Source organism: Carassius auratus, unplaced genomic scaffold, assembly GCF_003368295.1.
Source record: "Carassius auratus strain Wakin unplaced genomic scaffold, ASM336829v1 scaf_tig00215795, whole genome shotgun sequence".
Lineage (NCBI taxonomy): Eukaryota > Metazoa > Chordata > Actinopteri > Cypriniformes > Cyprinidae > Carassius > Carassius auratus.
Genome location: NW_020528247.1, coordinates 169,415 through 185,293, shown reverse-complemented (window position 1 = coordinate 185,293; position 15,879 = coordinate 169,415). Strand labels below are relative to the sequence as shown.

Below are 15,879 nucleotides of genomic sequence, written 5' to 3'. Positions count from 1 at the left end.
GGGCAGCCGCAGCATAAATGGCTGCCCACTGCTCTGGGTGTGTTCAGTGTGTGTGTGTGTTCACTGCTCTGTGTGTGTGCGCAAGCAGAGCACGAATTGAGTATGGGTCACCATACTTGGCTGTATGTCACATCACTTCATATGTACACTTCAGGCAGCACCATATACCACACTGCAACAAGACTGCGACATCTCTGCAGAGTGTGCTTAAATTTAATTTTAACCACAGGTTAAATTAGGTTTAAGTCTAACAACACACAACTTAAACAGCCCAAGCATATCTAATATTTCAACTCCATAGCAGTTTCCAAATGATGAAAGGCTTATGACATTCTAATTCAGTCCACTGCAAGAGTTCCACCAATATGGGCACTCGTAAAATTGTAATAAAGTAAGAATGAGTGAAAATGCCCAAACATTCTGTTTCTGTTGGATGAAACCAACCATAATGATCCGCTGCTCCCATGAACATATCAATGAGAGATTCAGCAGCAACAACTAGCCTGAACATGCACTGGGTCACAGCCGCCCCTGCAGGCAGAAAACCTACGGCTATCCCATCGCCATACAGTGAAGCAGCCTTACAACACCACAGACCACCACCAAAACACAAAATTAAATTGAGATTCAATCCAAGAATGTCCATTATTGATGTGGAGTATGAAACTGAGAAAGAGAACAAAACTTACATCATAAATACTGATGTGTAGCAGCAAACAAACTTTATACAGTCTATATCTGTTGGAGTGGATGCATGACACCCAAGACCATAGACAGTACTGTGAAAGCAAAGAACCAGCCAAAGTGCACCTCTAACTAAGCCTACTTAAAGATTTAGTCTTTGCAGCCAATAGAAACTAAACAATAATGAAAGTGCACATGGCTTTAGCAAGGCCTGTGGAAAACCTGGGATCTGTCCCAAACATTGAGATGTGTGTTTGCAATCTTGTGGACTCGCGATCACTGCAGCGTGTGTGTACAATTTCATGGGACTGTAGGGAGCCCCATTTGAAATTTCTAAATTTGATAAGGATGTTCACAGGCATAACCACCATGTGCCCCTGATGTACCCTTGGGCTGTGCCAGTTCTATGCACAAGTTTTAGCAGAGCAGGGTAAACAAAATAACCTAACGTTGAAGATTAATAAATGGATATAATGAGTTGGATCTCTGCCTTAAAACAATAGACTGTTGTTTAGTGTTGAAAATGCAATTTTCAATCCCATGACCCATGCTCGGGACTTAATGGTGCATTTCCATTAAGAGGACCAGCTCAACTCGACTCTGCTCACTTTTCGCTCCATTTTCCATTGCAGATAGTACCTCCACAATAGTACCTGGTCATCATAGCAACGCCGCAGAAAACTGCTGTGAAGTAATCTTCTACGTGACACACACACCCGCTACCCACACACACAGGACAATGGAGGAAATCGAGTGTATGCTGTTTTTGATCCTCGGGATGTGGCTGTTTCTCACAGCAAGAAGACAAACATTGTTTCAGGAGAGGCTGAGGGCAGCAAAACTATTTAAAAATGGCAGGGTTATTCAGGATACTCTCTGGCTCGTGAATAGTGTATAGTGACGATTCTCTCTCATTTTAGTATCGCGTCAGCTCGCTCAGAACCTCACCAGAGGTGATACGAAAAAAGTACCTGGAAGCAGGTAGAGGTACAACTTTTACACAGTGGAAAAACCAAACAAAAGGTGAGACGAGGCGAGGCGAGCTGGTACGGTGTAGCAGCACCATTAGACAGCAGAGATTCCCCAAATATTATGGATAAAAAAACAAAAAAAAAGAAACTCTAGGAAGACAAATCTTAATACTGCTGCATACAATTACATAGAAGGTGTGTTTCCAACTTTTTCTGAAACCGCTTAGGGAGGGCCATCTCATACTGTACAACATGATAAAACATGCACAAAACAGGGCCCGTAGAAGAAATGATATACTGACTCTGACTGAAAGAAGCTACATTTATGTTCACAAACTTGGCCCAGTCAGAAAAAAGATGATGAGATCGAAAGACATACACCAGAAGAACTAACAACAGTAAAGTGTAAAAGTTTCGCTATTCTTGGCTGTATGTAGCAACCCCCCCAACCCCCCTCATGTTGTTCTAAACCCGTAAGATCACTGTCATCTTCAGAACACAAATTTAGATATTTTTGATGAATCCTAAGAGCTTTCTGACCCTCTCATAGACAGCAATGTAACTACCATGATTAAGGTCCAGAAATTTTGCAAATAAAGCAGTAAAATAATCCAGTTACATCAGGAGTTCAACCATTATTTTACGAAGCTATGAGAATACTTTTTGTACGCAAAGAAAATAAAAAGAATGACTTAATCCTCCACGTTACCCTGGGGCCATTTTGGAGAAAATCCACTGAACATAAACAGCGTATGCTATTCTGTCTCAGCTGCACCAAAATGGTCACATTATTTAACTGTTCTCCTTGTCAGTTTTATTTTATGGCCTTCTCGTCTACAGTATTGATGTGCAGTTCAAGCAAAAGTAATAATCGATAATCACTGGGTATTATTCGATTAGTAGTCGATAATCGCCCCCGCTCCCCGTGCATGCACCCATGCATGCATAAACACACACCCATAAAAAGAGAGAGAGGGAATGACTATTCAGGCTTTCAATCTGTACATGGTAAACTGTGTAATTCATCAGAGAAAGGTCTATTCTACTCCCAAACAAATGAATGGTTGTATGATTGCTGAAACATTAATATAACATAACCAAATGACGGCACTTATTAACATACAGTCCGTCTATTAACAACTGAAAAGGCTGTAGGAGCCTAGGACATTTCTATTTTTAAAATGAGCTTGAACATTCATAACATTTTTTGTAAAAATTTACAGATTAATTAAGATTAGAACAGATTAATTCAGACATGAATATTAGGTTTAAAACACATTACGAGTTAAAACAGAATATCAAAACACAGTACGTGCTAGAACACATTGTGAACAGCCTAAATGACGGCACTAATTTGAACATTAATTTTAATGTCTGCATTTATGACTATAACCCATTTAATATTTTTATGAAAAAAAGTTATTGGCGGCTCTACCCTCTGGCGTTTTCTCCCTTCCCCCGCTGGCCAGCACTGCATGCTCCGGGCCGGTGTTCTGTCCATCTCTGCTACCCTGTCAGATTTTGTTTCCTCCCATGAAAAAAGTCGGTAGTACTTATATGGGCCCGCCAAACTGAGGGGGAGCTTTTAATTGAAACGAGAGAACTAATATTGAGCCTTACACACCCCGGCACATGGCTAATCAGATTCCTCTGCCCTAGAAATTAAGTCAAAATTACGACAATGAAATCATGTTACATTGCATGAAGTAAAATTGTATATATTAAACCTGTACACTCCGCCAAAAAATTTATCTATAAAAAAAAAAAAAAGTATGTGCACCTGTCAGTCTTCACATAAAAACATTTCACGAGACACTCGTTTGTATTAAATGTTTGTTTTTGTTTTTTTTCAACATGCACTGAAATATTTATTCATAATTTTTTCGTGCTGCAAATATTAAACAGGAAAATATGTTTGATTCAGGAGGCGAATATCTCACTACAGATAAGTGTACAAAAAAGAATTGTTTGCATTTTATCTTAAAATTGACAGAAGCCTGAGGCTTTGTCTTATAATAAAAAGTAACAAAGCCCAAAGCTTATCGCGATTAAAATGTTACATATTATTTCCAAGCATACCATAATTAAAAGCTTGTGAATAGTCACACAACGTGTGACATTTACTTCAGAAAAATCACCATAAAAGAGTCAAACTTTTAAATGGTTTAAAAAATGTTTATGGTTTTCAAACCAGTGGAATATTACATTTTATTCCTTCAACAAATAACAAATTTTAAATGCAGCTAGCTCTTAATCACGACATACGTGGGAAACAGGAAGTTTCTCGGACAGCACAATGGAGTGCATCTTTTTTTAACTTTGTTCATTATTTTGAGTCGTTTGGGACGCGGTGACATAGAAGACCCTCTCACAACATATTGCTTTATAATTCTATTGCATTTACCGCTCAGAAATGTTCACATAATCATGCTGCACCTGTCTGTAGTTCCCTGGCACGGTTGCTCACACTGCAGGTGTACAGTACACTAATTAAACTGAACCGTGCTCTGGTCCACTTCTTCCAAACAACCGCGTCCGAGAACGGCACAGAGCGATCACAGTCAACCGAGCCAGGCTTTGGGGTAAGAAGCGCTTGGGCACGGTTCACATTCTTAGAAAATAATTGCATAGCCTAATCAATAATCTGTCATTAAATTGATTAATCAAATATTCAAAAATCATGACCCATCCCTAGTCTACAGTCAGTTGTTCTCCTTCGAAAATGTGCGTTCCAGGCGGTTATTCCGGTCTTTGTTTTAGTTTGTGAAACCCGCCCACTGACAGTTTACCCAATTGTATTTTAGCACCCTGGGTTCCCTATTGGTGGAAACAAAGCACATTTCATTTAATTCATTTTCAAGGGCACTTGTTACTGTTTGTTGAATTTGGACTGCAATACCTAGTTTAACCACTCTGTATTAATACTACATAAAGCACTTTTAATGTTTTGAACCTTATTGCAAAGTGATAAGCAACTTTCAGCAACATTAAAAAAATATCAAGCATCACAATGATTTCCAACATTGATAATAAATCACAAATGTTTCTTAAGCAGCAGAGCAGCATATTAGAATGATTTCTGAAGGATCATGTGACACTGAAGACTATATTAAAGGGGGGGTGAAATTCTATTTCATGCATACTGAGTTTTTTACACTGTTAAAGAGTTGGATTCCCATGCTAAACATGGACAAAGTTTCAAAAATTAAGTTGTACATTTGAAGGAGTATTTCTGTTCCAAAAATACTCCTTCCGGTTTGCCACAAGTTTCGGAAAGTTTTTTTCGAGTATGGCTCTGTGTGACGTTAGATGGAGCGGAATTTCCTTATATGGGTCCTGAGGTCACGTTTGCCGGAAGAGCGCACGCTCCCATATAGCAGAGCAGAGAGAGGCTGTGCACAGACGATCACTGATCAGAGCGAGAGCGTCGCGAAATGTCACAAAAGGAGTGTGTTTTTGGTTGCCAGGGCAAGACAACCCTGCACAGATTACCTAAAGAGAAACAGCATTAAGGGACCAGTGGATGGAGTTTATTTTTACAGAGCATCAACGGAGTTGTGCAAGTGTTTGTTCCCTGCATTTCTAAAATGCTTGTTTTACAAACAAAGCCCAGTTTGACGACGGATTTGCGTATCGTTTATTTCTTAAGGATGATGCAATCCCAACGAAAAAGGGTCACGATTGTGTGTTGGAACCACAGGCGGTGAGTAAAACTGCTTAAAATATCTCTGCCTCCTTGTTAGTGCGTCCGCCTCCCATCGGAGACCCGGGTTCGAGCCCCGCTCGGAGCGAGTCCTTGCTGCTGCTGCTCTCGTTCAGTTTCAGCCTTCACAGCTGTCACAGCTTCCAAACGCTCTCAAAGCAACTGGCGCTCGTGATTCTTTAGCTCCGCCCACACGCCACGCCTCCAGGCGCTTATGTTTTTCCGGGAAAAATCGGTACAGACTATGTTTCTCTTATGAATATAATAAAACTAAATACTTTTTGGAGTTATGAAGGATGCAGTACTACTCTATAGGTACTCAAGATTAACATGATATTGAGTGAAAACGAGCATTTCACCCCCCCTTTAATGATGATGAAAATTCAGCTTTGATCATAAAAATACATATACACAATATGGCAGTGTGTACTGTATAAAGCATAAAAGATCGTTCGGATTCTTGAAAATATTTTCTCTACAAGAGGGGGGCCCAGAAGAAAAAGTTTTGGAACCAGTGGCCGACTCAAACATAAGTTATTTACTTTAAATCATACAGGCCTACTTCATGTTTTACGTTTGCATTTAAAAAAAAAAAAAAATACTTTCAGGTCTAGGTCCAGTCCCTCACTTTTTCTAGTTATATAAAAGGTTAAAATATTTAGCCAGTAATTATTTTTATATTGCAATATAATAATATCGATATCACCTGGAGTGTGTAAAATATTGTGATATGAATTTTAGCTCATATCGCCCACCCATACTGCTAAGACATTTAATGATAAAAAATCTACTAAGAACAACAATATAAAACACGCTAAGGATTAATGAGCTGCTGGATTCATGAATATTTATCAGGTTGTGTGCATTCGCTCAAGCTGAATTGCTGAAATCAAAACGAACGATAAAAGGTGAACAACACCAGCCAAAGAGATTGCATTTGTGCATTAGCTCCGCCCACTACCAGAAAACCAGTTTAATGCCAGTTATAAAAAGCTGAAGAATTCCAAAAAGGAACGCTGTTATTTTGACAGGAAAATACAAAGAATATTGTTTACATGCACCACGTCAATTCTCAATTGTGACCACGAGAAAGCAATAGCGAGGGCGTGCACCTTCACACTACAGTTTATGGTATGTCAAATACAGGTACGCTACACATGCATTGAGATGAACTGAAAAATATCACTGATCGCTAGACGGACAGTGAAACCCTGAAGCACTCAGTCAGTGTAAGCCGAGTGAAAATATATCTGTGCTAAACTTCAGCCTCCAATTCACAGACTGGTGACTAAAATCTGAGAATTTATTAGCCATTGGCTAATATCAGACGTCATTTTGTCGCCCAGATTGAGGATTTAGTCACATATGCGAGTGACTTACTCACAATGCAGGAGGTTGTTGAGGTACATTTACAGATGCAGCACAGATAGTAAAAATTCAGCACTATTTTCGTAGCACAGCATATTGCGATCTCGGCAGAAAACATGTTTAAAATGCATTATAAACATGTTTTACAACATGGCTTAATAAATAAGACCAGTATGCTTTAATTATAGAACAAATTGAACTGTAATTATTATTAAAGACACAATACCACACATAGCATGAGCCACATTCAGAGTTTTTTGTTGTTTTCATAAAATAAAGTAATTAGAGACACCTATAATATGCAAAATAAACAATGTGTGATGTGGTTTGATATAATAGCTAAATATATATTCCCTGTAAAGCGACTACTAAATGTGTAAACTAAATGTAAGAACTAATTCAACAGTATAAATAAATTAAGCTGCACAGTGCTGTTGCCATACAAACAAAACCTAGTATTAGCATATCTTTTAACATATAGAATATTCTATTATAAACAACCCATCATGTATTGGCATGTAAACAAACAGCAGCACATGGCTATTATTTTATAAAATAAATGAGGAAGTTTCATTGGCAATGTGCAGTAATAATTCCTCTCATTCCCATCAGGGGAATTCATCTTTATCTGTGCATTCTATGAGCTTAGATCATATTGTTAAGAATTGAAAACAACCCAAAATATTAGTAAAGTCTACTCACCCTAATATGCTAGTACACATTCCAAAAGCAAATGCAGTCCTGTTATCATTGTTTTCTCCTTGGTCATCCACTCTAAAGAAGAAAAAAGGCTAACATCATTGTCAAGCATTTATTTATATGGGGGGAAAACTTGTCTTATGTAAGTATCAAGATAAAAAAAAAAAACTATACAAAAAATCAGTTTACTATTATGGACATCTTAAACATACTAGTTTCTAATTATTTCAACTATGAAACTAACCTATTTTTTAAACGTGAAAAAAAAATACATATATGTAAAGGGTTTACCATGGTAACCTTCAACAATAAGCGATGGAGGAGGAATCCCTCCTCATAGCTGAACAGTGAAAACCCAGTGGCTTTTTTTAAAGTGATGCAAGTGTCACTAAGACTAAAATCTACGACTAACGCTAGTCAGTAAATGATCAGCAGTACAGTAAATGTACTCAAATACACCAGTGTTAATGCTTAAAATGTAAATGGTTCCATTTAAATTTTTATATGATTGTTTACATTATGCTAACAGAGCAAGCTGAAAGAGAAACGCACGAAGCTAAGCTGGCTGGCAGGCTAGGGACATGGAAGTCCAACGTCACAAAACAAAATGGGCTGCATACTTGAAACCTGGAGTTCGAGCACACGAACAAGAACTCGCGATCCTTCAAAACATCAACAACATCCTAATTTTAGTTTTAAATCTTAAGTAGCGCATTAGAGACTCGGTGTTATATCCCCCCGTTTATTTCCGCAGCAAATCGGTATAAGCTTCTCCCTATGAGCTCATTCCCCCTTAGGACTGCTGGTACTCACCGTCGTCCTCGGCTTCCTGCTGCTGCCGTTTTCCTTTGTAAGACTGTGGACCTTCCCGATGCGCAATGCGCACGTAAGATATTCCAAAACTTTCAATGCAAGTTTAAGATACTTGAACCATTATTTATTATCTAAAACAAAATCAATCATTAAATGTTTGATGTTAGCACAACTCGGTGCACATTCACCAAACAGTGTGGATCAACCCGGACTCTTTGGTGACACCCGACCACTGGAACCTATGAGAAGCGAATGGAGAGGAAGACCCGCCTCCAGTTCTACGGGCCTCCATTTCAAAGTCCAATGTGTGGAAGCATGTTATGCGCATGGTATCTAAGGAACGTACCTTAAAATGGCTGCCGATGTCGTGGGAGGAGCTTGTTAGAAAAACTGTCTACCATCCTACATCATGCCTTTGAGATTGTTGCAGGGTGCAGTCTTGCTCCTTAAAGTTTCTTGTCAAAGAACTCGAGGACGTCAGTTTACCCAGAGAAGATCTTGTTCTTTAGTGCTGCGAGATATTCCATAGTTACCATACTGTTGCTAAATGTACTGGGACAAAAATGTCACAGAACCGATTTTGGAATCAACCACACCTTTGCACCTAGTAACCAAAACACTTAATACGCAACGTGGACTGTTATCTGTTTCAAGAAACATTTTAGATTTGAAAAAGGCAATTATAATAAACAAATAATAATATTTTTATGTGGTTCCTCTTGCTCACGGTTCAAGGTAATAAACCAGATTAATACTGAGTCTCTAAAAATAAAACAATACATTTAAAAAACCTGGCACTGAGACCATTCATTCACTCCTTTCCTTTGAGCAAGTCAAAGGCTCAACAAATGTAAATGCTTGTCTTTTAACCCCAAGGGAGGTCCTGGCAAAGATGCATGCATGCACCACCAAGAGAAAGGCTCCACTTTGTTCAGGGACTGAAACGGTTTTCATTTCCACCATAGTGTTCTTGATGTTGACTGTTCTTGATTCACCACACTTTACCCATTATTCTTAGATGAATTTCAATTATTTAGACTTAATCCCTCTCTCTTATTCCCAAGCTGTACCTCCAAGAAGCATAAATACAATACTAGAGAGCTGTCACTCACAGTGAAAGGGAACAACTAAATAGAAAAAATTCAAATCAAAACCACACATTCAGGTCATATTATTATAAACCGTGAATATGGGGTGTATATCATGTAATTATGGTATATTGATATGTATTACCAAAATATAAGATTGTATTCACTTTGGTAGGGTACTGACTCTGGCAAACAGTAAGGACCTTTTATACCAGTTTCCTTATACCAGTTTTCAGTCACTAAAATGGCCTTAAAAAACCTAAATGAATCAGCCTTTGCTCAATACAAAACATTTGAACCACAGTACATGTCCTTGACTCCGGTGGAAATAAGATTAGTCAAGTCTTTACATAAGACTATTCAGAAAGGACACTGTACAAGGAATTGACTCTAAATGGTAGGTACGGGCAATGTGTCATTGGACACGTATAGCCTATAAGACTACAAGAAAAGTGTATTTAAAAATCCATTGACATACTCTCATTCAGAAAGGGGCACATGGGCAAGTTTCACAGATCAGTTTGTTCACTCAAGTGTAGCCCTTGAAAGTCCATTAGATACCTGATATCCACAGATGTTTGGGAATACCACACTCCCTTGTGATATTCTCTTGTGGTAAAAGAAGACTCAAGAGTGTAATCCCATTGTAAACCTCACCCGAAGCAACAAAAATGTTTGTGAATTGTGGAAACATTATATCAATCGAAACAACAAAAATGTTTGTGAATTGTGGAAACATTATATCAATCGAAACAACAAAAATGTTTGTGAATTGTGGAAACATTATATCAATCAAAATCATACAGTACAGCATATAAGATCATACAGAACAGCATATCCTACAACAATGTACTAATGTGCAAGTGATGTTCCAACACGTAGCAAATGGTGATCACTTTTTATGAAGGATGGACAAGTTTAATACAAAAATGCTTAGAATAGAGGAGTAAGAAAGTAAGGACATATTTCTACAGAACACATATTACCATTTAATCATGATTTGGATCATTTTAAAACTTTAAATGGCTTTTTATGCTGTCAGGTAAAAAAACAACCCTTGCCCAATTCTACAATGGAGGAGGTTGAGTAACTCTTCACAGTATAGTTGGGCTGTTTCGGTGTTAGTGTATCTGGGTTTTTTTCTGAATATTGAGGGTGACTTGTAAAAGGACCAAAAACCAGTCAATACTTTACAGATCACAGTGCTAAGTAATGGCCTTTCTGTTGTTAGTCTTGTCTGAGACAGAGTTGTTGAGTTGTTGATGAGGTAGACCAATCAATGTTTTAAAGGGTTGAAACACTGCCAATTTCCATCACAAAACCTATTATCCAGGTCGAGTACTTTAGTACTTCTAAAACCTATCCTAAGGATCAGACCCCCCCTCCATCAAAAATATAGAGTGCCGGGGGTTGAAGCAGTGGTTCCCAACTGTGTTCATGAAGCCCTGGAGGTGAACACTGCACATTTTGCTAGGACACTTTTGTCTGACACAACCTTGTCAGGACTTCGAGCTTGTTAACCTTAAATATGGCACTGTTTGCGGGGACAGCCATTTGTAGTTATCAAGCCATATTGGAAGTTATCAAGCACACTTATTCAATCCCATAAAGCACAGCACTAACGGGTGTACAACTGATGTACACTCAATGGCTATAGAATACCCATAATGCAATGTAAGGGTCATGCAGAATTAATTCCTGTATTTCACAAAATGGCGCCTCCAGCTGAATCATCCATCCATTTTACAAACCACTTGTCCAATGTGGGGACAGTGTAATATACAGTTATACATTTATTTTAAGTGGATTATTAAATGATAGTTTTCATGAAGATCAATCTTTTATTTAATACTAGAGCTGCACATTTAAAATGATTATTACAGCAAGCATAAACTGCTACAGTGGCAGCCCTTCTGGTGCACTCAGCATCCACATTCGCGCACTCCTTTTCTTATTATGATGCGTTTCCCCCGAGATTACCCAGAACAATTGTACCAGGAACTTTTTTTACCAGGAACGATTTTCCCCCCAGGAACGATTTTCCCCCCAGACCTGTTGCTTTCTGTGTTTCCACCACAGCCTAAAGTACCGGGAAGATTAGGCAAATAATCTGGTGACGTAGGTCTGTGCGTGTTTCTCAATACAAAGTATGCAAATTTTGGACACACATACTAGGTAGTTCAAACTTTGCACATTCGACTCTGGAGTGCGATGGCCGCGCGCGACCACGCAAATCGGGTAATTCTGCAAGTACTTGATAAGATCAGTCAGCTCGCCTTGGCTTCTGCAATCTCCCTCACAGTATAATTACAATAAAATGAAATAGGATATCAAATATCACTGCCTCCTTTCGTTTTTCATTAAAATTAATAATAGCAGCAGAAATGTACTTAGTTCAGGGAAATGTCTATATATACAACCATTACAATGAAACAAAATATTATATCAATTACATAATTTGAATACAAACCAAAGATTACCTGTTTGATTTACCCAAAACATTATATTGTATGTTTAACCACTAAAGAGACATCAGAGCCAGTGGTGAATGTCAGAAGGACTAGCCGATTTGAGACTGCTCTAGGTGGATACATGATCACTGAGCTCCTGCTGATCGCGTGGAGCTGACGTCTCTGAAATCGGCGAAACACATTTTTAAATAGGCGCTGTTTTTATAAATAAACCACAGATTTGAGTTTTAAACAACTACATTCTCGCCTGAAATACTTTTAATATTACATTTCATGAAACAATAAAAGTAATTTGAAAATGATCTGAATAAATGGTGGTTGAGATCACAGTGCTGCATGAACTCTGATCTTAACCAATCAGCATGTTTATTGCCCAAGTCCCGCCCCCAAAAGTTCTGGAACTTTCAAAAAGTACAACCTCACCAGCGGGGGCTTTCTGAGGTGCATTTTTTTTACCCTGAACTTTATTTAGTTCCTGTTTCCTGTGGTGGAAACACACAGAGTACTAGCCCAAAGTCCCTAGTTCCTGGGTAAAGTTCCAGTGGTGGAAATGCGGCTTTAGTAAACTAATGTACGGAATAGTGACTGAGGTAGACTAAGCAAGACTAGTATATAGGAGGCAATTTCAAACACAGCTGGAGTCTCTACTAAAGAGTCAATGATCAGGTGTGTTTGATTGTGGAGACATACAAAATGTGCAGTGTTGGGGGCTAGGGGTTCAGGAACATGTTTGGGAACCACTGTGTCAGTTACAGGATAACTGATGACCAACTAGCACAGGACTGAAAACACAAGGAAAATAAATTAAGAGACAGCAATGAGGGAGGACAGGTGGGGAAAATAAACAAATCATCAGGCAGCAAAAAGAGATTATACAACAGACAGGAGAGCACATGGCACATAGACACAACCATGAAAAGCTCACTCCAAACAAAACAAAAACCCATGGCCAATGCCAAAGCCAATCACAAAACATGACAACATGAAAGCACACAGCCAAAGAAAACTGCATGCACACAGCACAAGACAAAACATAACACTAAGGCATGTGGCCAATGTAAAGACAAACCATTTGCCACACACACACAAAACACAACACAAGTGGACAGATCATTTGGCTCAAGCAAACTCGAAACCACACCCTTTGGAATTGCATGTTTACAAAGACAAGACAATAGAAGTATCAGAGTTCTATCGCCAATCCAAAAATAAACTGACCAAAGTGACAGAACCCTGACACACTGATTTAGAGGATGCTTAGTGTGAAGGCTTTAGGAAGCTCCCTTGTACCACACTGTGATGGCACCATCACACATTCTTTGACTGTCTCCTGGGTACGGGAGACTGGATAGGCTGAGTGGTGGTTTGGTAAGCTAGCATCAGAGCCTTGAATTAGAATCAGATGCCTACAGGCATTGAGTCAAGAGAAGTGTGGCATGGTGCACAGTTTTGGCTGACCGAAGAACAGATGCTCTCATACATTATGGATCATCTGCATGGTTTGATGGCTGGAAGGCCACATAGTAAAGCATTCCAATTTTCCATTTTCAGATGAAAAGAGTTAAACAGCATTATCAGAGAACTGGGGTTTAACTTTCTTTACATTAAAGAGCATAAACAGGGCAGTTGTTTGTGTGGTTGTGAAATACTTCCCAAGGACGCCTGTTATTGTTGGGTTTAGCTGTTTGTTGGAGTGGTGTACAATTGATGGCCTGGCTGGTACGTCAAGGAGTACAGCCTTTCCAAGTTTGACCTGGACATGACATTAATTCATTTAGCCCATGATGTTAGAAAGACAGGATGAAAGTATGGGATTATCAGGTTGGAATGACCAGTAAAGCTTGGTTAAGGATATATATACAAAAGAAGAGAGAGCCAAGCAGTGATCTCTAGATTTCTTCAGTGTTTAGCTTAATGGTTAGGTGTGATTCAAACACTATACAGAAAGATATGCCTGTAAATGTCCTCTTCTGAATTCTGAATGGTTTCATCCAATAAGTTTCTCTGTGAAAGGAATGCAAAATGTTGAATACAACCTTTTTCAATGTTTTTGGACAGGAATCGGAAAATTCAGGCCTGTGTTTTATAATACTTTTCAGTTACAGCTCAACTGGTAAAGCAAGTCACTAGCTACACAGCCATCATTTGATTGAATTTTGAATTCACTAGTAGTGGCTTTGGATAAATGCCCCTACTGAATACATTAAAGGAAATCTACTACTGCAGTGTCAAGTATTGGTTTGATTGGGTTACAGTGGGGATAACTGAACTAAGAGAAACGAGACGAGATGTTTATGATGTGTATGAGAGCAAAGAATGTAAAAGAGATGGTTCGAGAAAAATGAGAGAAGATATATATCTAGGGTACATCATAGTATAATTGTCTGGAAACATCAGACTCTGAGAGAGGAAAGGACAAAAGAGTTGCGTGTGAATCATGTATGCTTGTGTAGAGCAGAAAACTGTGGTAATAACATCTCATAAGTCACACAGCCTGTAAGGAGCTATACTCTAAAAGTGTGAGAAATAAAGACTGCAACGGATTGAGTTAAACATTTTCATTTGTGTTCTACTGAAGAAACAAAGTCACCTACATCTTGGATGACCTGGGGGTAAGCACATAAACATAACATTTTCATTTTTGGGTGAACTTTTTGAGGTCTTTTTTAATATATATATATATAAGCTTTTCTAGAAACCTTAAAACTTGACCTAATGCAATTCTGTCTACAGTTGGATACTCAACTTTCTGACCAACTTTAGTCCTGGACTATACCTATATGCTTCCTTAATATATACTCACCTAAAGGATTATTAGAAACACCATATTAATACTGTGTTTGACCCCCTTTCGCCTTCAGAACCGCCTTAATTCAATGTTGCATTGATTCAACAAGGTGATGAAAGCATTCTTTAGAAATGTTGGCCCATATTGATAGCATCTTGCAGTTGATGGAGATTTGTGGGATGCACATCCAGGGCACGAAGCTCCCGTTCCACCACATCCCAAAGATGTTCTATTGCCCCCTTCCTCAAATCTTACCCTGGAGGTCCAATGCACTGCAGAGTTTAGCTCCAACCCTGATTAAAGTCACCTGTCTGCAATTTTCGAATGATCCCAAAGACATTGATTGACACTGATTAGCATGCTCAGGTGTGTTTGATTAGGGTTAGCGCTAAACTCTGCAGGAAAGTGGATCTCGAGGTCCAGATTTGAGGATCCCTGCTCTATTGGGTTGAGATCTGGTGACTGTGGGGGCCATGTCATGTCATGTTCAAGAAACCAATTTGAAATGATTCGAGCTTTGTGACATGGTGCATTATCCTACTGGAAGTAGCCATCAGAGGATGGGTACATGGTGGTCATAAAGGGATGGACATGGTCAGAAACAATGCTCAGGTAGGTTGTGGCATTTAAACAATGCCCAATTGGCACTAAGGGGCCTAAAGTGTGCCAAGAAAACATCCCCCACACCATTACACCACCACCACCACCAGCCTGCACAGTGGTAACGAGGCATGATGGATCCATGTTCTCATTCTATTTACATCAAATTCTGACTCTACCATCTGAATGTCTCAACAGAAATTGAGACTCATCAGACCAGGCAACATTTTTCCAGTCTTCAATTCTCCAATTTTGGTGAGCTTGTGCACATTGTAGCCTCTTTTTCCCATTTGTAGTGGAGTTGAGTGATACCCGGTGGGGTCTTCTACTGTTGTAGCCCATAGGCCTCAAGGTTGTGCATGTTGTGGCTTCACAAATGCTTTTCTGCATACCTCGGTTGTAACGAGTGGTTATTTCAGTCAAAGTTGCTCTTCTATCAGCTTGAATCAGTCTGCCCATTCTCCTCTAGCATCAACAAGGCATTTTCACCCACAGGACTGCAGCATACTGGATGTTTACCATTCTTTGTAAACCCTAGAAATGGTTGTGTGTGAAAATCCCAGTAACTGAGCAGATTGTAAAATACTCAGAGCCACCCATCTGGCACCAATACCCATTCCACGCTCAAAACTGCTTAAATAACCTTTCTTTCCCATTCTCACATTCAGTTTGGAGTTCAGGAGATTGTCTTGAC

At 39.1% G+C, this 15,879-nt stretch overlaps 1 protein-coding gene across 1 annotated transcript in view; it reads right to left on the bottom strand.

Annotated features, from left to right (window-relative positions):
* The window catches only part of LOC113095806 (uncharacterized), a 38,080-nt gene extending 29,857 nt beyond the window's left edge, over positions 1-8,223 (bottom strand). The window contains 2 exon segments of the mRNA XM_026261176.1: positions 7,429-7,500; positions 7,717-8,223. The gene's annotated coding sequence lies outside the window, so the exon portion shown is untranslated.
* Positions 8,224-15,879: the final 7,656 nt, after the last annotated feature.